The 24,704-nt window shown below is 43.4% G+C and overlaps 2 pseudogenes; both read left to right on the forward strand.

Annotated features, from left to right (window-relative positions):
* The first annotated feature begins 661 nt into the window (after positions 1–661).
* On the forward strand, positions 662–760 carry LOC123459746 (annotated as a pseudogene).
* A 4,353-nt stretch (positions 761–5,113) lies between these two features.
* On the forward strand, positions 5,114–5,804 carry LOC101596940 (annotated as a pseudogene).
* Positions 5,805–24,704: the final 18,900 nt, after the last annotated feature.

Raw genomic sequence — 24,704 nt, forward strand, 5'->3', positions numbered from 1 at the left:
TGGCTTAAAGGCATGAGGGGAAGCTCCATGATTTCAGGACAAAATGATAGCATGAGCCCTCTTCCTGGCAACATCAGGTGGACAATACCAACAGAAGAGTATGCTGAACACTGGCAAGGGGACACTAGCTATAATACCTATAAGCTCACCCCCAACAACACACTGACTCCAGGAGACATTAATTCCCAAATCTCCACCATCTGGGAACCTAGCATTCAGAACACCTAAGTTAATGGGGAAAACCTGAATCAAACCACCACAAGCAGTAATACAGCCTCCTCACAAAGAAAGCCCAAGACCAAACAGATTCCATTTTACATTAGCCCAGACCTTTAAAGAACTAACAGTAATGTTCTTCAAGCACTCCTGTAAAATAGACAGGCAAAGAAGCTACCATTTCCTTGATACCAAAACCAAATAAAGGCACAGCAAAAAGGAAACTATTGGGAGCTGGGAGGGTGGCTTAAAAGGTAAGAATGCTTGTTGCATAAGCATGAAAACCCCAGCATCCACATAAAAAGATGACATGGCTGTGCATATGTATAATTTCAGCACTTATGTGCATGCACAGTATACACATGTGTGCTCAGACACACACAAAAAATCTTCATTTTTCTGATAAAAATTGACACAAAAATCTTAACAAAATACTAGCAAACCAAATTTGAGATCAAATTAAGAAGATTACATAATACACAGTAGATTAGCATGGCCCCTGTACAGGGATGACATGCAAATTTGTCAAGTGCTCCATAGTTTACAGAAAAGGAACCTAAGTTGGAGGAAAGGAAAAAGGAGAAGGGGGGAAGGGGAGAAAGGAAAGAATTAGTATGAATACATCATAATCAAACCTAATTCTTTGTAAGCAACTGAAAAATTTGTAAGCTAGTAAAATACTTAATAGACAACAAAGAAGAGATCATACATCATGACCAAGTTGGTTTCATTCCATGAACGCAAAGACAGTTCAACATATGCAAATCAATAAGTGAAAATGCAGCACAAAAAATCACATGATCATCTCAATAGATGTAGAAAATACTACTAAGAAAGTTCATTAATAATAAGAATTCTTGGGGACTTCTGGCCAAGACTGTGACTGTGTAACTGCACCGCACATTCCCTGGAAAGAAAAGCAAGACATTAAGGGTTCACTGGGTCTTTTAGGGGAGAGTAATCTCCAATAGATTACCAGTGGTAGGGTACAAAGGGGAAAAAACAGGGAATCGCTGATTCCCTCACTGGTGGGCAGGCAGCCCACCTCTCCCCCATAGCAGCTGCTGTACCCCCATCCCATTTTCAGGAAACTTCTGCACTTATTGTAGGAAAAGGGTCCCAGGCCAACAAACTTCCACTTGCCTCACTGCACAGGGGTGATTACCCTGCTACCCCTGCTTTAATTCACCCATCAAGAGACACAAGCTAACAGTATGGATCCAAAAATTAGACCCCTCAATCTCTTGTCTTCAAGAAATGCACCTCACCATTAAAGACAGACACCTGCTAAGGGTGAAAGGGTGGAAAACAATATTCCAAGCAAACGGGAATAAGAAACAAGCAAGTGTAGCTATATTAATATCAGATAAAATAACTTCAAACCAAAAATAATCAAAAAAGAAAAAGAAGGCCACTTCCTTCTTACCAAGGAAATGATCGATCAAGAGGATATTACAATCATAAATCTGTATGCACCAAACACAGGGGCACCACAGTTCATAAACCAAAACCTACTCTACAATAAAACAGAAATAACCACCAACACCATCATAGTTGTGGACTTCAATACACCATTATCAATAATAAACAGATCATCCAAACAGAAACTCAACAGGGAAGTAAGAGCGCTCAACAAAACCATAAATAACTTAGACCTAACAGACATCTACAGAACTTTCCATCCCAGATCCACAGACTACACATTCTTCTCAGCAGCCCATGGATCATTCTCTAAAATAGACCATATACTGGGTCACAAGGACTGCCTCCACATATTTAGGAAAATTGACATAATTCCCTGCATGATATCAGATCACAATGCTATATTGCTAGAAATTAATAACAAAAGACCCACCAAGAATCCCAACAGCACCTGGAAATTGAACAGCACACTTTTTTTTTTTTTTTTTTTTGGTTTTTTGAGGCAGGGTCTCACTCTGGTGCAGGCTGACCTGGAATTAACTCTGTAGTCTCAGGGTGGCCTTGAACTCACGGCGATCCTTCTACCTCCGCCTCCCGAGTGCTGGGATTAAAGGCATGTGCCACCACGCCCAGCTTGAACAGCACACTTTTAAACAATGAATGGATAGTGGATGAAATAAAAAATGAAGTTGCAAAATTTCTAGAATTGAATGACGATGAGAACACATCGTACCAAAACTTATGGGAACCAATGAAGGCGGTCCTCAGGGGAAAATTCATAGCACTCAATGCCTTCATAAAAAAGATAGAGAGATCCCAAATCAATAACCTAACCATCCAACTAAAGGAACTGGAAAATCAAGAAAAATGCAACCCAAAGAGCTCCAGAAGGAAAGAAATAATTAAAATCAGAGCAGAAATTAATGAGTTGGAAATGAAGAGAACAATTAAGACAACTGACAAAACAAAGAGCTGGTACTTTGAAAAAAATAAACAAGATTGACAAACCACTAGCCAATTGGATCAAGCAAAAAAAAAAAGAAGAGAGAAGCTTCAAATTAACAAAATTCAAAATGAAAAAGGAGAAATCACAACAAACATAAGTGAAATTGGGAGAATCATCAGGACTTATTTCAAAAACCTCTACTCCACAAAACTGGATAATGTGGAGGAGATGGATAAATTCCTGGATGCATACAATCTATCAAAGCTAAACTCAGAGCAGATTAATCACCTCAATAAACACATCACACTCATGGAGATTGAAAAAGTAATAAAAAACCTCCCCCAAAAGAAGAGTCCAGGACCAGATGGCTTCTCAGCTGTATTCTATCAAACCTTCATGGAAGAACTCAAACCAATCTTCCTCAAATTGTGCCACACAACTGGAGAACAAGGAAAGCTACCCAACTCCTTTCATTGTCACCCTAATTCCAAAACCAGGCAGAGATGCCACAAGAAAAGAAAACTACCGGCCTATTTCCCTGATGAACATAGATGCAAAGATCCTGAACAAAATCCTTGCAAACCAAATCCAACAACACATCAAAAGCATTACCTGCCTTAACCAAGTAGGATTCATCCCAGGAACACAGGGGTGGTTCAACATACTGAAATATGTCAATGTAATACACCACATAAATAAGGTTAAACACAAAAACCACATGATCATTTCAATAGATGCAGAAAAGGCCTTTGACAAAATACAACATCACTTCATGATCAAAACATTGGAGAGGGGCTGGAGAGATGGCTTAGCTGTTAAGTGCTTGCCTGTGAAGCCTAAGGACCCCGGTTCGAGGCTCAGTTCCCCAGAACCCACGTTAGCCAGATGCACAAGGGGGTGCACGCGTCTGAAGTTTGTTTGCAGAGGCTGGAAGCCCTGGCGTGCCCATTCTCTCTCTCTCCCTCTATCTGTCTTTCTCTATGTGTCTGTTGCTCTCAAATAAATAAATAAAAAATAAAAAAAAACATTGGAGGGAATTGGCATGGTTGGTCCATATCTTAACATAATAAAGGCAATATACAAAGCTCCTAAGGCCCAAATAATACTTAATGGAGAGAGACTAGAGGAATTCCATTAAGATCAGGAACAAGAAGGGTTGTCCATTCTTACCTCTGCTCGTCAATATAGTACTGGAAGTCCTAGCTCCAACAATAAGACAGGAGAAGGAAATAAAAAGGATACAATTTGGAAAGGAAGAAGTTAAGTTAGCTCTATTCGCTGATGGCATGATTGTATATGTAAGACACCCAAGAGACACCATCCCAAAACTCCTGAAGGTGATTAACTCCTATAGCAAAGTGGCAGGATACAAAATCAATGCACAAAAATCAGTAGCATTTCAATATGCAAATGACAAAGATACAGAGAAAGAAATAATGGACATGGTCCCATTTTCAATAGCAACAAAGAAAAATAAAATACCTTGGAATAATGTTAACTAAGGAAGTGAAAGATCTATACAATGAACATACTCAAAAAAGAAATTGTGGAGGACTTGAAAAAATGGAAAGACCTCCCATGCTCTTGAATAGGCAGAATTAACATTGTGAAGATGGCAAGCCTACCAAAGGCAATATACAGATTTAATGCAATTCCAATTACAATCCCTACAGTGTTCTTCACAGAGATAGAAAAAAATGATCTCAAATTTCATATGGAAAGGCAGAAGGCCTCACATATCCAAACATATCCTCAGCAAAAAAATACCTCTGGAGGCATCACCATACCTGATCTAAAGCTATATTACAAAGCCATAGTAATAAAAATAGCATAGCACTGGCATAAAAACAGGAGTATATACCAATGGAATAGACTCGAGGACCCGAACTTTGGGTCAAGCAAGTATAGCTACTTGATATTTGACAAAGGCCCTAACAATATAGGCTGGCAAAAAGACAGCATCTTCAACAAATGGTGCTGGACAAACTAGATAACCATATGCAGGAAAATTGAAACTTGATCCAAACATTTCGCCATGACTACACTCAAGTCCAAACAGATCAAAGACCTCAATATAAGACCAGAAACTCGACTACTACTGGAAGAAAATATAGGAAAAACTTTCCATGATATAGGAATGGAAAAAGACTTCCTGAACAAAACCCCAGTGGCTCACGATCTTAAACAGTCACTCAACCAATGGGATCACATGAAGCTGAAGAGTTTCTTTACAGACAAGCACACAATAAGCAAAGCCAATATATTACCCACAGAATAGGAAAAAACATTTGCTGGTTATCCAACTGACAGAGGCCTAACCTCTACAATCTACAAAGAACTCAAAAATCTAAACAGTAAGAAGTCAAACACCCCACTCACAAAATGGGGCAAAGAGCTGAACAGGCAGTTCACAGAGGAAGAAATACAAATGGCAAACACTTGAGAAAATGTTCATCAGAAGTGCCGCTCCCGGGTGGGGGCTGTTCATGGCGGTTTCGGGGTCTCCGGCAGTTTTCCTGATTGAGGTCCAAAGTTGGCCCGGAGCAGGGTCAGCGGAGCTTGAGGTTTTGCTGGTGTGAAATGACTAAGTACAAACTGGTAGTGGTTGGAGCAGGTGGTGTTGGGAAAAGTGCATTGACAATCCAGCTAATCCAGAACCACTTTGTGGATGAATATGATCCCACCATAGAGGATTCTTACCGAAAACAGGTGGTAATTGATGGTGAGACCTGTCTGTTGGACATACTAGATACAGCCGGACAAGAGGAGTACAGTGCCATGAGAGACCAATATATGAGGACAGGCGAAGGCTTCCTCTGCGTATTTGCCATCAATAATAGCACATCATTTGCAGATATTAACCTTTACAGGGAGCAGATTAAGCGAGTAAAGGACTCAGATGATGTACTTATGGGCTGGTTGGAAACAAATGTGACTTGCCAACAAGGACAGTTGACACAAAGCAAGCTCATGAACTGGCCAAGAGTTATGGAATTCCATTCATTGAAACCTCAGCCAAGACCAGACAGGACGCAGAAGATGCCTTTTACACACTGGTAATTGAGATCCGCCAGTACCGAATGAAAAAGCTCAACAGCAGTGATGATGGGACTCAGGGTTGTATGGGGCTGCCATGTGTGGTGATGTAACAAGATACTTACAAAGTTCCGTCATCAGAAAAGAGCCACTTTCAAGCTGCACTGATGCCCTGGTTCTGACTTCCCTGGAGAAGTGTCCCTGTCTTTCTCTTCAACAGTTGATGAGCACAAGCATCTTGACTTGAGAACTTCTTAGAATAAACTACCTCCTCACTTGGTGGTCTGACCAGAGATGCACTTCTCATCACTCCTAGTGGTTTTTTGACCCAGGTTCTCCCTCCTAGAAACAAACACACCTCTGCCAGCCAGGGTTTTCATCCGAAAAAAACATTTGCAGAGGACCAAACTATAGGCATGAAATTCTGTGGAAAACAGTTTAAACTCTGGAGTAGCAACTGCTGGTAATTTTTTCTCCTTTACTATTGAACTTGGAACTATGTTAGTTTTTGGAGAAATATCATAATTTACTGTTTTGCCAAAAGTATAATTAATGTTGCTGATTGGCTTATTTGTAATGTGGCCAGCTATATTCTATAAACTGGTATCCTCTGTATTCAGTAATAGAAACAAGAATATTGACTTTTAAGCCCATCTGAGTCTTCTCAACTTCACAACAAAGTGCCTTTTTCCTAGAAGTGGTTTGTAGACTCCTTCACAGTGAGTGGAATAAATATCTCAAAAACAATTATGTGTGAGAATGACTACTCAACACCAGATGCCATTTCTTATGTACATGATACTTTTCCAGAGACCTGTTTTTGAGCTGTCCCAGGAAAAAGAAACTGGAAACAATTAGGAATAACTTGCTTACTTTATCTAATCATTTTTGTAGGTTACTACCTATAAATGTATGTAATTTATTTCTTCTACCTTATTGATAATCTAATATTCAATGAAATTCTGTTTATAATAAAATTTGTGGCATTCCATAAAGCTCTACATTTGTAGTTATTCAGATATAAAAATTGGTATGGTATTACTTCATAGCCACGGCAGTGATTTTCAGCCTTCAAATATAGTGTGTGAGCAGACAAGTAGCGTCTTTGCTGCAGAGCATACTTACTTCATGGCGTAGAGCATTGCCCTCAGTCATCCTCACCCCATGCTCCCTCAACCTACAGCAACAGGGGCTTGGATAAGTTATTTCAGCTGAGTTGAACTATGGTGGAAATGGACCTTTAACAAGCCGACTAGCATCACAGAAAAATTCCTCCACATTTGCTTACTGTACTGTAACTCCTGCTCGTATTTTTGCTGGATGTCTGCTGTTAGTGCTGCAAGGAAAGAAGTTAGTTAACATGGTCCTTACCAAACTGGAAACACTCATATGCCAGGGAAGGTCAGCTCTGAAGTCATTAGAGATATTTAGACCTTTATTTCTACCCATGTGAAAACTAAATTTTTTTTCTCAATTTTTTGTGAATTGGATTAGTATTCAGGAGATAAAAATGGTATAGTGTTCTTTGATATATTTAAAAGAAATACTGATAAATTAGTTTGCATGCTAGATAACAAAAGCTGATGAGTTTGTTCATTCAAGGAATAACCTTTGGGGCCTTTAATCCCAGCACTTGGGAGGCAGAGGTAGGAGGATTACCATGAGTTCAAGGCCACCCTGAGACTACATAGTGAATTCCAGGTCATACTAGGCTAGAGTGAGACCCTACCTTGAAAAACCAAAAAAGAAACAAAAGAAGAAGAAGAAGTAACCTTTGGTATTAGAGAAAAGAATGAAAAATCTAGTTAATCATTAGCATCTGGAGGCTTGGTATTTCCATTTATAGATAATGCCCTGATAATTCAGTTGTGTGTGTATATGTTTGTCTTTTGTTGTTGTTTTGAGGTAGGGTCTACTCTAGCCCAGGCTGACCTGGAATTCACTGCATAGTCTCAGGGTGGCCTCGAACTCACAGCGATCCTCCTACCTCTGCCTCCTGAGTGTGAGATTATAGATATGTACCACCACACCCAGCTTATTTTGTGTGTTTTGTTCTTGGTGGTGGTGATACATAGGATATGCCTGACCTTGGCAGTTAAAAGTTAAAAAAAAAAAAAAAAAGGTTAAAAGTAGACTTTGGCAAAAGACTAATTCCAAAATGGCCATTTTCTATTTTTATTTTATAGTATGTACTTACATTGGGTTGGGGTTTCTTTGTTTGCTTGTTTGTTTTTCTGATGTGGTGGTTGTTCTGTGTTTGTGTGACAAGGTCCTGCTCTGTAGCCTTCAGTGACTTCAAACTCATAACAGCCCTTCTGCTCCAGCTTCCCAAGTGCTGGGATTACAGTGCTGGTCCATTATTTTCTAATAGGAATTTTCATTTATCAAGCAACTTCCACATTACCTTGAAATTATTATTCAATTTTTATTCAAAAGAGGAAAGAAACATACCCTGTGGCCAGAATATAATAAGAATTATGGGTCTGGGGTAGGAGGATCACATGAGTTCAAGGCACCCTGAGACTACATAGTGAATTCACGGTCAGCCTGGGCTAGAGTGAGACTCTACCTCGAAAAACAAACAAAAAGAAAAAAGTGACTTCAAGCATCTGGCATTCATTGGCAGCACAGCAAGAGGCCCTGGTGCACCATATACACAAGCAGGCACACATGTGCCTCTAGCCCAGGCTGACCTTACAGTTCACTATGTAGTCTCAGTCTGGCCTCAAATTCAGTGATCCTCCTGCCTCAGCCCTCTGAGTGCTGGGATTAAAGGCGTATGCCACCACGCCTGCTAAAACAATTCTTTAAGTTTCGCTCTGTGGTGCTAATGCTGGGGTCATTCACAGCCAGGGTGACATCTGTAAGTGGAAGCTGCTGCTTGGTTTCTGTGTTGTGGAGGGATGTTCAGTCATCTTCCTGAATGAGGCTGTTTGACCGATACTTATCACCTCAGTGGTGTTCTTTTCTGTGTCCATGTGACAACTATCTGTCAAATTAAGGAGAAGGTTATTCCTCATAGGCATTTAGGACCTTGTCCCTTGTCTGTATTTATCTTAGTTGTTTTCAAGTGTATGCTAAGCACAGAAATATGAAAATAGGGCCAAAATTCAGGCTTTAAAATGCTCTTAATAAGATGGGTGTGGTGGCACACGCTTTTAATCCCAGCACTTGGGAGGACAGAGGTAGAGGATCATCATCATGAGTTCAAGACCACCCAGTGAATTCCAGGTTAACCTGGGCTAGAGCAAGACCCTACCTTGAACCCCTCCCCTTAAAAAATACTCTTAGTAGCTGAAGAAGTTATACATAGGTGTGAATTTTGGCACAACGGTGACAAACTTAAAAGTTAAAAGTTGAATAAGTTCAGTTAGTATGGTATAAAAAGCAGTTTTTAGAATATATGGTTACTGAAAATAATTCTCGTTTATCTCAAAATCTCAAAGTCACTTTCCTTGATTTAAATGCCTGGCTAGCTGTCATAAATTATGTATTTGTTTATGGTGGTTATTTTTAATTTTTCCCCCCCACATTAGAGTGCGAAAATGTTCTGTCTAAAAGCTACCATGCCTAACCTGGTAAATGAATCAAAGACTATATTTGTTCGAATGGCTTACAATGTAGAGTGTTAACACAGTAATACAGTACTATACTTTCTACAGTTTTTCTTTAGGAGTGTAATTAATCTCTGTTCTAGCGGGCCTCCTACATAATCTTTCATAATCCTTCAAACTGCTGTGAACTTTCACCATGACTTGAAAACAAATACAGAGAAAACTTTAGAGAGGTTTTTTGTTTGTTTCCCCGTTTTGGAACTTGTGGACTTGTCGTGTTCTGCTTTCTCCTTGCTCTGAATGCTCATGCTGGCAGCTACAACCACGACCCGAGAACGGTGCTGTCTGCTTCTCACGGTTACCTCTGCTGGGTATGAGAAGCCAGGTTAATTAGGAAAGCATTTTATTTGATGGCTTTTATAAAAAATTGACTAATTCTTGTACATTAGTTTTTCAACTTTGCTGTTTCTTTAAGCAGTCTAACGTGCTACAAAATTATAAAGTATTTGTTTTCTGTAAGAATTGTTTTAAAAGTGTTCTTGTAAGATTAGTTATAGATATTTTTCAAAATACAGCTGGTTTTGAAATCTGAGTATTGATCTAAACAAGTATTTGAACTGTGGAGGAAAAAGATGGTGAGAGTAGAAGTTGTATGATGCTTCTCTACCATCAAATACAGCTGTAAACATCAACTGTGCAATCCTGCTGTTTGAATGAGAACTATTGGCCTCCTTGGCCCTAACTAAGCAAAGGGGATGATATTTTAAGTTGATGATTTTATTGTAAATTAATCCACCCTAATTTTTAAAATTTGATTGAATGGTTTGCTTGTTAAATAATTGTTTGAATAAAAACTGGAAGTTCAAAGAAAAAAAAAAAAGAAAATGTTCGTCATCCCTAATCATCAGGGAAATGAAACTTAAAACAACAAAGAGATTCCACCTTACCCTAGTAAGGATAGCAAACATCAAAAAATCAAATGAAAATAAATGCTGGTGAGCATGTGGAGAAGTAGGAACACTCATCCACTGTTGGTGGGAATGTAAGATGGTACACCCACTTTGGCAAGCAATCTGGAGACTCCTGAAAAGCTGACTACAGAGATACCAACCTACCCAGTTATTCCCTTACTAGGCATCTAGCATCTACCCTAAAACCTTCAAACCACAGGCCAGAGAGATTTGCTCAACCATGTTTGTAGTGGCTCAATTCTAGAATCAACCCAGATGTCCATCACTAGAAAAATGGATAATGTAGATGTGGTCTATCTACATAATGGAATTCTATACAGCAGTGAGAAAAAAATGACACAATGAAATTTGAGGAAAAATGGTTGAACCTGGAACAGATCATTCTCAGTGAACTTACCCAATCACAGAAAAAATATCTCCACACAGTCTCACTCATCTACATCACCTAACCTGAATCTACCCAAGATGCCTTACATACCCAGCAAGCTTCTCATGGACTAGACAATAGGATGGGTGGGGAGGAAGGGGAGGGTAATGGAGGGGTGGGAAACACAAATCTAGACCGAAACGGCAATGGTACCATAAAATTCTACATCCTAAAAGGCAGACCAAATGGCTGAACCTTCACCAGGCCCTTAGAGGGAACACCTGACCCACAAGACACTGGAGAGGGTATGATGAAGACTGACATTAATCTTCAACAGCCCCCCTAATCTCTCTCTCTTCTCTCTATCTCTTTTATATTAGTTATCTTTTTCTTCCTGTTCTTAGTGGGCACTGACCTGTAACTCCCAGTACCAGCATGTGGCTATCATCCACAATGAGCTTTTGATCAGGGGGACCTACAAGGTTTCCTAAAAGAAAGACAGATTTCTGTCAGAGTACTTGATGACCCACCAAAGGTTAGTGGTAAGACCCTACTGCTGAAGACACCTTATTGGTTGACACATAAAATAGAATAGCATGGCCAGAAGCTGGAAGAGAGTCAGTCCCCAGACAGTCAGCATGTCTAGTGCCAGAAGGTGCTACATGGTCGACTGGGGGAAAATGACCAATATCTGTCCAAGCAACTCATGGTCTAACCTACTTAGCAACAAATAACCTGTCATGATGCTCACACAAGTGCAATAGTGGCACACAGGCATGGTGGGAAGCCAACTGCACTTGATTCAGCTAACTGATCCCCTCAGTGGTACGGGACCCATAGCTGGAGCTAGGAAACAAGTGAGGACCATAACCAAACATAAGCCCACTCTCCACTATCAAGCAACCAGCAATCATGGGCTACAAGAGGGCCTACACCTATTAAATTCTCTATTAAAAAAGTAATGGTGATCTCATTTGTCTGGTGCTAACTTACTCTCTGTTGGAGAATCTGCTTTTCTTTTTCCGATAGATGTAGATCCTAAGGAGAAAGCCACCCCATAATACCTCAAAAGGGCCCCAGCTGAAACTAAGAACAATTGGTGAAACAAGCAAGGGCGCTGTTTTCTTGGTGAACCTTTTACCAGCACAAGGGTGAAGGAGATCAACACAGAGAAAAATCAACTCCTACCAAATCAGAGATCCAGAGACCCAGAGGCCCCAACATCTCACCTCATCACTGAGGCAGACCAAAAATGAACCCAACATGGCTCAGGGAAATTTTGTGGAAGAGGGTGCAGAAAGGATGTCAGAGCCATATGTTGGGTCATGATATGCAGACATTTATCCCACCCATAACTGTGGGCTAACTCCAGAATGCATGACCCATATATCTCAACAGGGAGGGTCCGGGGGAGCGGGTAGGTAATGGATGAGCCTAGTAATGGTACCAAATTGACTGTATTCACAGAGTATAAAACTAATAAAAAAAAAATAATGAGAATTCTTAAACACCAAGCATGGTGGTGCATGCCTTTAATCCGAGCAGTTGGGAGGTAGAAATAGGAGGATTGCCATGAGTTTGAGGCCACCCTGAGACTACCAGGTCAGCCTGGGCTAGAGTGAAACTCTACCTCAAAAAAGAAAATTATGAATTCTTGTTCTGGAGAGATGGCTTAAGAGTTAAGGCACTTACCTGTAAAGCCTAATAACTCATTTTCGCATCTGCAGGTCCTACATAACCAGTCGCACAGTGATGCAAAGTGTGCAATGTAACAGCTGTACCACAAGGGCGCACATATGTCTGGAGTTTGTTCACAGTGACTGAAGAACCTGCCATGCCCATTGTGTCCTTCTCTCTCTTTCTCTCTCTCTCTCTCTCTCTCTCTCTCTCTCTCTCTCTCTTTGCCTTTTTATCTCTCTCTCAAAAATAGTAAGAATTTTGATTAAATTAGCAACTATATATGACAATCCTAAATTTCATATGGAAACACAAAATATCTTAAATTGTCAAATCAATCCTAAGAAAAACAGCAATTTTAGAGGTATCAAAATATATGATTTAGGACTGGAGAGATGGCTTAGTGGTTAAGTGCTTGCCTGTGAAGCCTAAGGACCCCGGTTTGAGGCTCCATTCCCCAGGACCCACGCTAGCCAGATGCACAAGAGGCGCACATGACTGGAGTCTGTTTGCGGTGGCTGGAAGCCCTGTTGCACCCATTCTCTCTCTCTCTCCCTCCTTCTCTCTGTCATTCTCAAATAAATAAAAATAAACAAATATACATACATATATATATTGTTTAATTTTTAAACATTATATTCCAAAGCTGGGCTGAACACACCTTTAGTCCCAACACTAGAGAGGTAGCAGTAGAAGGATCACTGTGAGTTCAAGGCCAGCCTGGGCCTACAGAGTGAAGTGCAGGTCAGCCTGGCCTAGAGTAAGACCCTAACACTCTCTCTCTCTCTCTCTCTCTCTCTCTCTCTCTCTCTCTATATATATATATATATATATATATATATATATATATATATATGTTACAGAGCCAGAGCCATATAACAAAAGCAGCATAGCACTGGCACAAAACAGACATGTACATGGAATAGAACAGAAGATGCAGAAACAAACCAACACAGCTACATATATCTTGTGTTTTTTCTCAAATGTGGCATTATATTTATATATATGTATACATGCATATGACATAAAACAGAAAAGAAACTATGTGTCAAGAAACTATACCAGTGGGAGGGGAGCAGAATAATGCGGGATAAATATGAGCAAAATACAATGGTATGAAAATGTCACAATAAAACAAATTATTTTGTCTTTTTTTTTTTTCGGTTTTTCGAAGTAGGGTCTCACTCTAGCCCAGGCTGACCTGGAATTCACTATGGAGTCTCAGGGTGGCCTTGAACTCACGACGATCCTCCTACCTCTGCCTCCCGAGTGCTGGGATTAAAGGCGCGCACCACCACACCTGGCTCTTTATCTTGTCTTTTAAATAAAAGTAATTAATGACATGTGTATGTGTGTGTGTGTGTGTATATATGTATGTATGTGTGTGTATATATATATATATATATATATATATATATAATAAATAAATTTAAATAAAAAATAAAGGTTAGATTAGAGATAAATAAAATAAAGAGCAAAACAACAATAGAGAAAGTAAATCAAAGGTATTTTCTTGAGAGAGGGAGAGATACAGAAAAAGGCAGGTAGAGAGAGAGAGAATGAGAATAGATGCGCCAGGGCATCCAGCCACTGCAAATGAACTCCAGACGCATGTGCCCCCTTGTGCATCTGGTTTACGTGGGTCCTGGGGAGTCGAACCTGGGTCTTTTGGCTTTGCAGGCTAGTGCCTTAACCACTAAGCCATCTCTCTAGCCCAAAAGTTGTTTTTCTTTTTTGTTGTTTTTTTAAATGATGAGCACAATTTATGAACTCCTAGATAGATGGACTCAGATATGAAGAAGATGGTGTTGCCATTAGTCTTTCAGAAAACAAAAGGAATGTGTTCAATTCCCCACACTTAAAACAACAAAAAAATCCCCTCTCTGGCTTGTCTGTGAGCAACATCTATGTCTGAGTTATCTTTCTATGTTTGATAGTACCTGTCTATAAATATGTCTTGAATGAAAAAAGACTAGAAAGAAATTTTAAAGGCACTACATAGGAGAAGATTTTTTTCAAGTCATATGTGTAACAATGGATTAACATCCAGAATATATAGAGAAATCCTAAAACTTAAATAAAAACCTGATTCAGAACTGAGCAAAACACCAGACTAGATGTTTATTCAGGGGAATCATATAGCTAGCACACAAGCGCCTGGAGAAATGTCCTTCTTTACTCATTAGGGAAAGGCAAATGAAAGCACCAAGACACCTGAAACACATTAGGATGGTTTCTTATCAACAAAACAAGAAAGTAGTGTCTTGCCAAGGATGTGGAGCACTAGAAACCCCAAGCAGGGGCAAGGTTCCCTATGCCCATCTCTTTCCTCCCCTGCCTCTCCACTCACAAACTCTATTCAACATTGGTACCAAGGGCTGTGATAGAGAAGGATATCCCTGGATGGTGAAATTGGGAATTTCCTGAGCTGTCCTGAGCTCTAAGAGGATCTGATTGACATGTGGTGTATACTAAGGAGAGCCGTCCTCATTTCTGCCCCTAAGGTGAGCCAGGAAAAGTTGGAGAGTGTCCTTGGTTGTGGACAAATTGATGATAGTAATTAAAGAGTCTTGCCTCACTCTCTCCACACTACACTACTTTGAAGACTCACTTTTCTTGGCCTCAGTTTCTCCATCTATAAAATGGGGACAAAACCCAGAAGCACCCACTTTATGTTAGGCTCATATGGATGCATAAAATGTCTTATGATTCACTGGTACTTGGAGGTACATGAGGCATTTGTACCCAGAGGTTTTACCTGGTGAAGGTGTGGAGAAGAAAGATAGAGAGGAAGGTGTTTGCTACAATCCAGCACAATACCTGCATGCTGAATCATGTCCTTTTCCTTGGAATCAGCTCCTTCTTCAGATTCCCAAGGACTGAGGTCTTCATGGAACAGGAAGCTGGAAGGAGGAGCTATCATTAGCATTCAGACACACACATATGGTGGAGCCATCTCACAAGCAAACTCTGGAAAGTACCCTGTCCAGGGCTAGGGCAGAGCTTCACTCAAAGTGCTTGGCTCAAAGTAGGAGCCAATGGTGCTTGTATCAGCCCCTGGGTAGAACAGAGCTGGGACAGGGTTACAGAAGAAAGACTCACTTGTCTCTGAGGAGCACATATTCAGCAGGAGATGGAGGTTGCCCCAGGCTTCTCCAATGAGAACTCCAAACCTTGGTGGGGCAGACCTGGGGCATGGGTGGTCTGAGAAGGAGGCCCAGGCCCGTGAACAGGGCTGTCACCAAACCAGCAGCCATCAGCACTCCTAAGAGGTAGGAAAAAGAGGAGGTGGGCTTTGTTATGAACCTTCAACCTCTCTAGGCTCAGCAGTGACGGGGCAATATCCCCTGCCTACTGCATGATCTGAGTTTCTTCTGATTCAAGGCCAAGACCAGAGAGTTCAGATTAAATTGTGATGGGTGGGGGCAAGTGGAAAGGATGATGAGAACCCCACAGAAAAATGTTCTTGTGGTATTTCTTCTAGCCTGAGACTCCAATCAGAGTCCCTTGGGCTTCCCCCAAGATTGAGGGTGTCAGGGAGTAAAGGAGGGAGGTTGAGAAAGACTACTCCAAATGGAAAAAATTCAGATTTATTTGCCTGCAAATGACATCCTTGTTAAGGTAGTCCCCAACCTGTCATATTTGGGGCCACATCCAGAGCTGTAGAAGGGCTGATTCATACTTTTACCCTGCTGGAAGGCAGCACTCCAGACCCTGAGCCCTGGATGCCAACTTAATTGGTACCTGTGATTACTGTCCAGTCTGGGCCCAGGGTCAGTTGTCTACGCCTGATGACACCAAGCCTACCAAGTTGATATGGGGAAGAAGGCTGCACAGGGGCTAGGCTAAGGCCACACGCTGCCCTCTCTTCCTTCACCAGCACCACTGCAATGTTCTCGGGCTCTGCATTGTCTTGAAACACGTAGGTGCCTGGGTCTAAGAACTGGTGGGCAAACCTGGGAAAAAAAGAGCCAGAAAGTGGAGCTAGACTTGATGAGATGGTCAAACCAGGCTGTGTTTCCTTGGCCTCTTGAAGGGACTTTGGCACATAGGAATTACCTATAGTAAGTACCCCTTCCTACAAACAGGCCCTACGCACATGGGCAGAGAAGACATCCCCCAGCAACTGCACAACTCTGCCCCTGAGCGCCCCCTCTGCCACCCAGAGTTTCTCTAGCCTGGCCTTCCACATGAGCTTCGACTCTGTTTCTCCTATGTGCCTACCACAAAAGGAAGTTGTGATCTCTGTGGGAAGTCAGCAACACCTCTAGCCCCCAGCTCTCAGGCAACCCAGCTGTGTTACCTTGAAAAGTTGAGATTCGTCTCCAGCACGAGGTGGCTGAGTCTCCTGAAGGCCCCAGAGTCCCAGTAGGGGTTGCTGTTGAGCAGATGCTGCCTCTGGTACATGGGGTAGTGACTGGCTGAGCGGTCTGAGGGATGTAAGTGTGCCTGGGCTAGTGTTCAAATACCATTCCAGGCCCAGCTCTGGCCAGCTCAGATGCAGGAGCTCTGCACACAGGCCTTAGGTAAGTGGGCCGAACTGAGATGAGTATTTGATGAAATGACACATTTTATCATGGCCCACTTCAAATAGTACATTATTATATTAGTCTTAATGCCAAACAAGTCCTTCTTCTCTCTGCCCACAGAGAGTCTTAACAGAGTTGAATGATCTGAGCAGGGTCACCAGGCCCTGATGGCCTTTATGATAAGCATAGCCAGTGTTCTGGCACACTAGATGGATACTTATCACAGTGCAGTAAGCTTACAGTAGACACACACTCACCATGTGTTATAGGGTAGATGGGTAACAGGACAGCTAAGGAATGAGTCAGGGCCTTACAGAAGCACAAGTGGTTCCACTTAAGATGGACCTCCTGGTGTGAAGAATGCCTGACAATGTTCACTTCACAGATCCCAACAGCAAGTCTTATGGTGGGTGGGTTGCCCAGGTTGCAGTGAATTGTTGGAGACCAGGGTACAGCATCTAACTCAGAGTTTATTTTTCAGGTGCATTTTCCTCTCACCCACACCACCTTTCATATCCAGGGCTCCTGACTCTTGCCGTATATCTTTCATGATGCCCATCCCTGCTTCAGACAGCTTAACTGTCTGGGTGGAATACATGGGACAACAGGCTGCATTATTGTGTGGGGACAGAGAGGGATTCTGTTTACCTCACCAAGGTGCCCTGGGGAAAGGTCCTCCCTAGCTAAGAGCAGTCTTCAGTCAATAGAATGTAGATGGGAACGTGGAAGTGATGATACCAGGACCAGAAGGCAACCCAAGCATGCTCATCAATCAGCAAAGAGCTGCCCATGCAGAAGGAATTAGGCCTGCTCTGTGGGGCCTCCCGGGGGTTGTGGGGGAGTGGATCTGTGAGGGTCAATATTGATTGTCAACTTGACAGGAACTAGAATTGCCTAAGAGATGAACCTCTGGACGTGTCTGTGAGGGAGCTTAGATTAATTGAGTTTAGATAAATTAAATTAATTGAGGGAGGAAGGTCTAACTGCAAGCAGTGCCAGTTCACTGATTGGTGTCCTGGACTGGAAAAAAGCATAGAAAATCTAAACACCAGCATTCATCACTCTGTTTTCTCACTGTGGATACAGTGTGACCAGATGCTCCCCACTCCTGCTAGCCATGCTTTCCCTATGATGAATTATAAGCCAAACAAACCCTTCTCCACATCGGTTGCTTCTGACCTGGTAGTTGGTCACAACAATGAGAAAAGTAATATAGGGTCCCAAGGAGAAAACAAGCTTTTGTTCATTTGAAGGAAGGTGTCCCTTATCAACCAATGTGACCCAGAAGGAGGGGCTGCATAGATCTTGGAAGTAGCTCTACAGGGCTTCAGGCCTAGCAAGATCTCTGTGCTAGTTCAGATATGGTCAGTTGGAGAACTAGGGCCCTGGGACATGGTGTAGTGAAGCAACCCTAAGGCCCAAAGATCTTTCAGGCTCCTGGGCTACAGTGGGGATTAACAGAATGTTGGAGCTGGGACACCTACTTCACTTTTAGCTTTAATAAGTAAGGAAACTGAGCTTAAAGATACAGTGAGCAAATGTGTTGAGAGCTAACAAAAAAGAGGCCTGTGGTTTTTTTTTAACTGCAAGGATGTACTCTCTATGTGAGATTACCAATATGGCAGAGGATTTGAGAGAGCTGACACCAGATGGGACCACGTGCCAGCTCCCCAAGCAACACTTACTGTGGGAATGAAGATGGATCTGGAAGAGGATCATGTCTCCCACTGCTAGGCAGACCACCGGATTTGGAATATAGAGATAAATATCGGGGTGCTTGAGACCTGCTGTCCTATCATGCCTCTGCAGCCAGGGCCCAGATGAAGGTGTTCCTGGAATGGTTGGGGAAGGCACACTGGAGATCTGGGTCCAAATGGAAGGCACATTCTTACCCATAAGCTCCACTTGTTTCCCTCCCTGGAAGAGCAAGCCCAACCCTGGAGACTTCTCCATGCAAAAGTCTCTCTCCTCAGGGCTTTCAGGGTTCTTTGCCACACTCTCACTCTCCAAAGCCTGGACACAGCAGAAGTTTTTGGGAGGCCATAGATGAGCAATGCAGAGTCTCTGCTGTCCTTCCTAAAAGAACATAGCCATACTCTGCTCCCTTCCTATCCCCTGCCTGGAAAAGCTAACAAAGTGCCCCTCCTCAGCTTACCTTGGAGCAAGGGCCAAAGCATGTCTGCTCTGGAGATGATGAAGCCAAAGGTGCCATGGGGGCTAAACTGGACCAGATGGACTCTGGCACTTCCTGAGAATTGCAGGTCTGGGCCCAGAGTACCCAAGATCTCCTAAGAAGATACAGCATCAGATGCCAGGGGAGAAAAGGGGTGGCAGAGAAAGACATGGGAAGCTAACACCCAGCCTGGGTGATGCTCAGGACTAGTGATTTGGCTTCCATTTCTCTCATGTCATCTCCATCCTCACTGACAGTTGCCCAGGTGGCTTCCAAGTTCTGCCCTGTGCCCAGAGTCTGGTCCTCACAGACTTGACCATTTGTGTGACTATACTGAGTGTTCACTGCTGTCTAGATTTGCCTCATGTTCTATAAAATAATGCTGACAAGTGATGCCAGGGTCCCTTCTGATTTTCAGACTAGATTCTGGGCACTGATGTAAGTATATGACATGCTCCCCCCATTATGCGTTCCTTAAGCCCACAAAGTGAAAAGGCCCTTGGATAGCAAACCCAGGCAGAAAAGACCATTATCAGATGTTCTTTTCTCTCTAATGCACTGGCTCCTTATACTTGGTGCCTGATTTCTCTGAAGCCACAGAAGCTGAGTGGCTCCATCTCCCAGTCCCTAATGGGTAGATGGCTACCCTCCCAAGCCAGCCCTCCCTTAAAGGGGATCACCTTCTGGATGCTGTCCCCAGCCTCATTCTTCATGCTGAAGATCAGCTTCCCGCCTGGGCCCCAGGACAAAGAAAGCAGGGGGGCTTTGGCCAGACAGTGAGTGTCACAGAGTTCTTCTGCTGAAACATACCTCCAGCACTGGCAGCTGCAGAAAAGAGGGCAGGAGACTACCCCAGTGAGTAAAGAGTAACTGTCCTAGACTCAAACGTCTCTCAGACAGCACAGGCACCTGGGGAACTTGGATTCTCAGCCTCTCCCAAAGGAAAGTGGACTAAATTGTCAGCTTTCTTGAGAGGCACTGCACTAGAAATGGAGGTCAGTGACAACAACACGTACTGCAGGCTTTGTTCTGCCATATCATTCGCAGCAGACAGGTCTTCTCCCATAAAGGGAAAATGAACAGGATGATGTACCAGAAATACTGCTTTGGATGCCCTGCTGAGCCAAGCCTGGAGAAAGACCTGTTTAACTGAGAAGGCTCTATTGGAGCAAAGGACAATTTCTTTCCCACTCAGCCCATAGGTGAATCAGTTTAGGAATGAAGTACAGTTCTCAATTTAGCATGTGGTCAGAGTTAGCACTTGACATTTGGTCCAGGACTTGAGGTGTGGACCCCATTCTCCATTGGGTCAGCTCCTTTCCATCGCTAATGTGTCATCTTAAGGCAGCATTAGCTAGGCCTACTTGGAGAATATGGTCCTGGGGTGGCCCCTAAAAGGAACTTGTACTGGACTTAATGTCTTATCCAGAATGGATTCAACCACACGCTCCAGGAAGGACCCTCTGGAAAGGCCAGGGCCAGTGCAGAGAGGCCTTTCATTTACTTTTGGAAGCTGTGCTCACTCACATGCCCAGAGCAGCACTGAGTTCTCCACCTCTTGGGCCACAGAAGGAGGTGCAGTCGTACTTCTGGGGAGACATGCACTCTTGGGTGGAAGCCAGACGGATGTCTCCAGGTGGGCAGGGCTGGGTGACCTGCAGAAGTTGGTAGGAGTATGTTGGTCATGGCCCCTCTGTAGGTCTGATGGAGGTGTTTTCAGCTTCAAAGAACATTCACCCTCTCAACAGAGAAATTGGTGAGATAAGCAAGAGTGCTGCTTCCACAACAAGCCTGAAAACCTGAGCCAGGGTGATGCAGACAGACACTGAGGATACTCAAAATGCACCAAAGCAGAAATCCAGAAACTGCTGACAGCTCAATACTAAAGTAGACTTAAAGCACACCCACAAAGGCTCAGGGAATTTTGCTGAAGAGAGGGCAGAAAGAATGTAAGAGTCATAAGGCAAGGGGGAATATACAAAGACATTGGCCCCTACAATGACTGCCTGCTGCCCTCACAACTCAGAACCCACAACTCCATGGTGAATAACAGCAATCTCACTAAGGATGGCCCTCAGTGGAGTGGAGGCAGGGAGGAGGGAAATGATGGTACCAACATGTGATGTGTCCATACAAAGTTTCTACTTAATAACAGATAATAAAAAGAAATAAATAAAAAAAGAAAAAATATCAAGTATGAAAGGAAAATAATATTTTGATAATGTTTTTAGTCCAGTGCAAGCTATGCCTATTAAAAATTACATTTTTATAAAAATTAGGGATAATTATATATCACAAATATACTTATAATAAAATTATATGTGAATATATATAAAGAACATTCCAGAGACACAGGTAGGGCATTCATTCACTGACTGTACTGACAGAAGAATTGGGTTCAAGGGCAGGAGAAATCCTCAAAAGCAGCAAAGATGGAAGCCTTAAGAGGAACTTGGGGCTATAGATGGGGGCTAGCTAGGGAAGGCTTCCTGGAGGCAGTGATAAGATTGGTTGTGTTGTCAGATTGGAAATGGGAGAGTACAGACAATGGTCAGAGCAGGATGTATCAGAAGATACATGGGCTAGACGTAGTTGGAGGGACTTTGGGAAGAAGTGATACTGCATGGTGACATTCCAGTGTTATACTGTGTGCCCTCTTAACAGTGACTGGGTTGCTGTGGTCCCTTCTCTAAGGGTCATGTTCTAGAAGATGCATGTCCATCTGAATGGCCCTGTGTTAGCCAAAAGTTTTGGGATGTCGTGGGGGCTGGCTGTGAGGATCATTCAGGGTCTCTATAGGGGAAGGAACTGGTTAGGAACAACCCAGGAGAGGGCAAGGTTCAGGGCCACATGTACACACAGGAGAGCTCAGACAGGATGAGACTGCTGGTCCAGAAGGGCAGGTGAGGCAGTATCCTGAAAAGCAAACCAGAGCTCCTCAGGTCCAAGACTACACACAGGCTGGGGATTGCTACCCCTCTAATGGAGATAAAATGGAAGGACTCATCCTGTTGGCTTCTCTCCAGGAAGCAAGACCCTCAAAATGGCAGGTAGAGCTGCCTGCTCAGGGGAAACATGAGCAGTGGAAAAGGGAGACTGGGAGCACTTAGATGCTTCTCAACTAGAGGGCAGCATCTGCCCTTGGTGTAGAGAGGCCAAGGGATCTAGACTCAAAAACTTCATTCTCTGGCTCAGACATGAGTTTGGGACTATTAACTGTAAGCTTGGGTTTATAGCCAAAAGTTCTCACAGGTTGGGGCTATTTGGCATGGAGCCGGCTGCAACATGGTAGACTCTACACCAAATGTCCAGAGGGCAGTAGCACATGTTTGTAATCCCAGCACCTGGGAGGCTGAGGTACAAGCATTAAGGGTTTTAGGTCGTCCTGGGCTATACAGTGAGAACCTGTCTTAAATAAATAAAACCCAACCCCCCAAAATAAACAAAACCCCTCAAAACCAAATGGCAGGTGGGATGAAGGAGCTCCTCTAAAGACACAGCTGACTTCAAAAGGAAGCAGCTTCAGGGCATTCCGGTGTTGTTGCCATCAGGGCTGCTGCCTGGAGAGACATCATACTTTTCCATTGGCCTGTCAGCCCCGGAGAGTTGGTGACCTTCCTACCAGCCATAGCTCTCTAGTTCACAGTGACTCAGGGATAGACACAACAGGATTAGCCCCCTGTTGCCTGCCATCTCTGGGAAGCTGGCCTCCAAAGCCACCCATCTTATAGCTACCCCAAATCCTATGTAGCTTCAGGAGATTCCCACTGTGCAAGTTTGAATGAAATGTCCCCTAGATGCTCATGTGTTTTGAATATTTGGTTCCTAACTGGTGGCCATTTGGGAACATGGTGGAGCCTTTGGGTGATGCAGTCTTGCTACAAGAGGTGTGCTACTGGGGACAGACCTTGAGGTATATTAGAAAAAACCACTAGGTGTTCAAGTCAGCTCACTCTGACTAGTCCCTACTGCTAATAGAGTATGGTATTAGCCAGCATCCTCCTGTACTTCCTCTCAAAGCTAAACTGAACAAACCCTTTCCTCCTATGAGCTGATTCTGGTTGGGTGTTTTGTTCCAGTAACGAGAAGGTAACCACTTTTCCCACCTTTTGCAAGTGAGGGTGGCACAACTGCTTGCCTTGTCTAAGGTTCTTCTCCACACTGAGGAAGGTCTTCTTGCTAAGGAGAAAATGTACCTCTGCACAGGACTTGACATGAGCCAACATCTCTAGACAATGGCCCAGTGCAATGTCCTTTGGGGTGCTTCTTCTGTGGCTGTGGGGCCATACCTGGAGCTGGCAGTCCTCGTTGCTGTGGCTATTGCTCTTCTGATCACTTTCCAGACCCCTGTGATCATAGGAAATGTATCCTGCCTGGCAGATGCAGAAACCATCTGACTTCTGGAAAACCCTGTTCAGGCCTTGACAGGTGCAGGTGGTAGCACCTGGAAACAGAGAAGTCCTTTTGCGTCCCACACACTTGATGAGGACTGACTTTGTGCCTATTCTTGGGAGCTTAGAGGCCAAGCATGGAAGTTAGTCACCAACTTTTCCAGTCTCAGTAGACTATCAGAGGACATATGAGATTTTCAAAGTTAGTCAGTTTCAACTCTGAATTTGCATTGACTCATCCTAGGACCCATGGCAGTCAGATGCACAAAGGGGCACATGTGTCTGGAATTTGTTTGTAGCGGCTGGAGGCCCTGGTGCACCAATTCTCGCCTCTCTCCTTCCACCCCTCTCAAATAGGAAGGAAGGAAGGAAGGAAGGAAGGAAGGAAGGAAGGAAGGAAGGAAGGAAGGAAGGAAGGAAGGAAGGAAAGAAGGAAGGAAGGAAGAAGATTTAAATAAGCCCAACTAAATAATGTCTTTAAGTCCAGACCAGAGTATCTGCTTTTTTTATTTGAGAAAGAGAAAGAGAGGGAATTGGTGTACCAGGGCCTCAGCCACTGAAATCAAACTACGAACACTTGCACCACCTAGAAGGCATGTGGATCTGGCTTACATAGAATCTGGAGTGAGATCAAAAATGGCTCCTTAGGCTTTGCAGACAAGCACCTTAATCACTAGACTGTCTCTCCAGACCAGTACTGCTTTTTAAAATCTTCTATTATCTTACTATGCCAGTGTGGCTGAGAACTGCTAATGCAGTGGCAAGCACTAGGCACTGTGCAAAGAGTTCATTCCAGTGTGATTCTGGGCACTGGTCTAGGTGACTGCCTCCAGAGCGTGCAGTGAGAGAGACCAGCAGCCCTGACAGCAGATGCAGTAGGGCCCCACAGAGAGCAGAGCCAGGCTCCATGAACTGGGCCGTCCTGAAGAGCCAAAACTTCCTGCTTGTTCACATACTTGGTGGAGACCTTGACAGAAATGCACACTCAGCCACACTCTACTCCTTTGCTTCCACACCATAGCTGTTCTCACTAACCTCCATGCAGTCATGGGGCTTAATTCTTGAGATCTTAGCCTGTGGGCTTGTTGGCAGCATGGACAGGTGAGGAAAATACATCTACTGGGGGCAGGTGTGGGCATGGAGCTCACCAGAGGGAGAGAAGGCAGCGCTCCCACAGGGGAGGCAGCCTGCTTGTCCTGGTAGGGCACTGAAGGTGTCTTGGGGACACAGCTGACAGTCTGTAGCTGCCACTGCCTGATTGTTCCTTCCAAAGGTGCCTGCTGGACAGGCCCTTGGGCTGGGTGTCCCCTCAGGACAGTAGTGGCCCACTGGACAGGGCTGATGGTGATAGCTCTCTGAACCTGCAGGGAAAGAAGCAGTTCTGAGACCTGAACTCCTACTGAGGTAGCCCTGAGTAACACA

The sequence above is a fragment of the Jaculus jaculus genome, chromosome 3, assembly GCF_020740685.1.
Source record: "Jaculus jaculus isolate mJacJac1 chromosome 3, mJacJac1.mat.Y.cur, whole genome shotgun sequence".
In the NCBI taxonomy this organism is placed as follows: Eukaryota; Metazoa; Chordata; class Mammalia; order Rodentia; family Dipodidae; genus Jaculus; species Jaculus jaculus.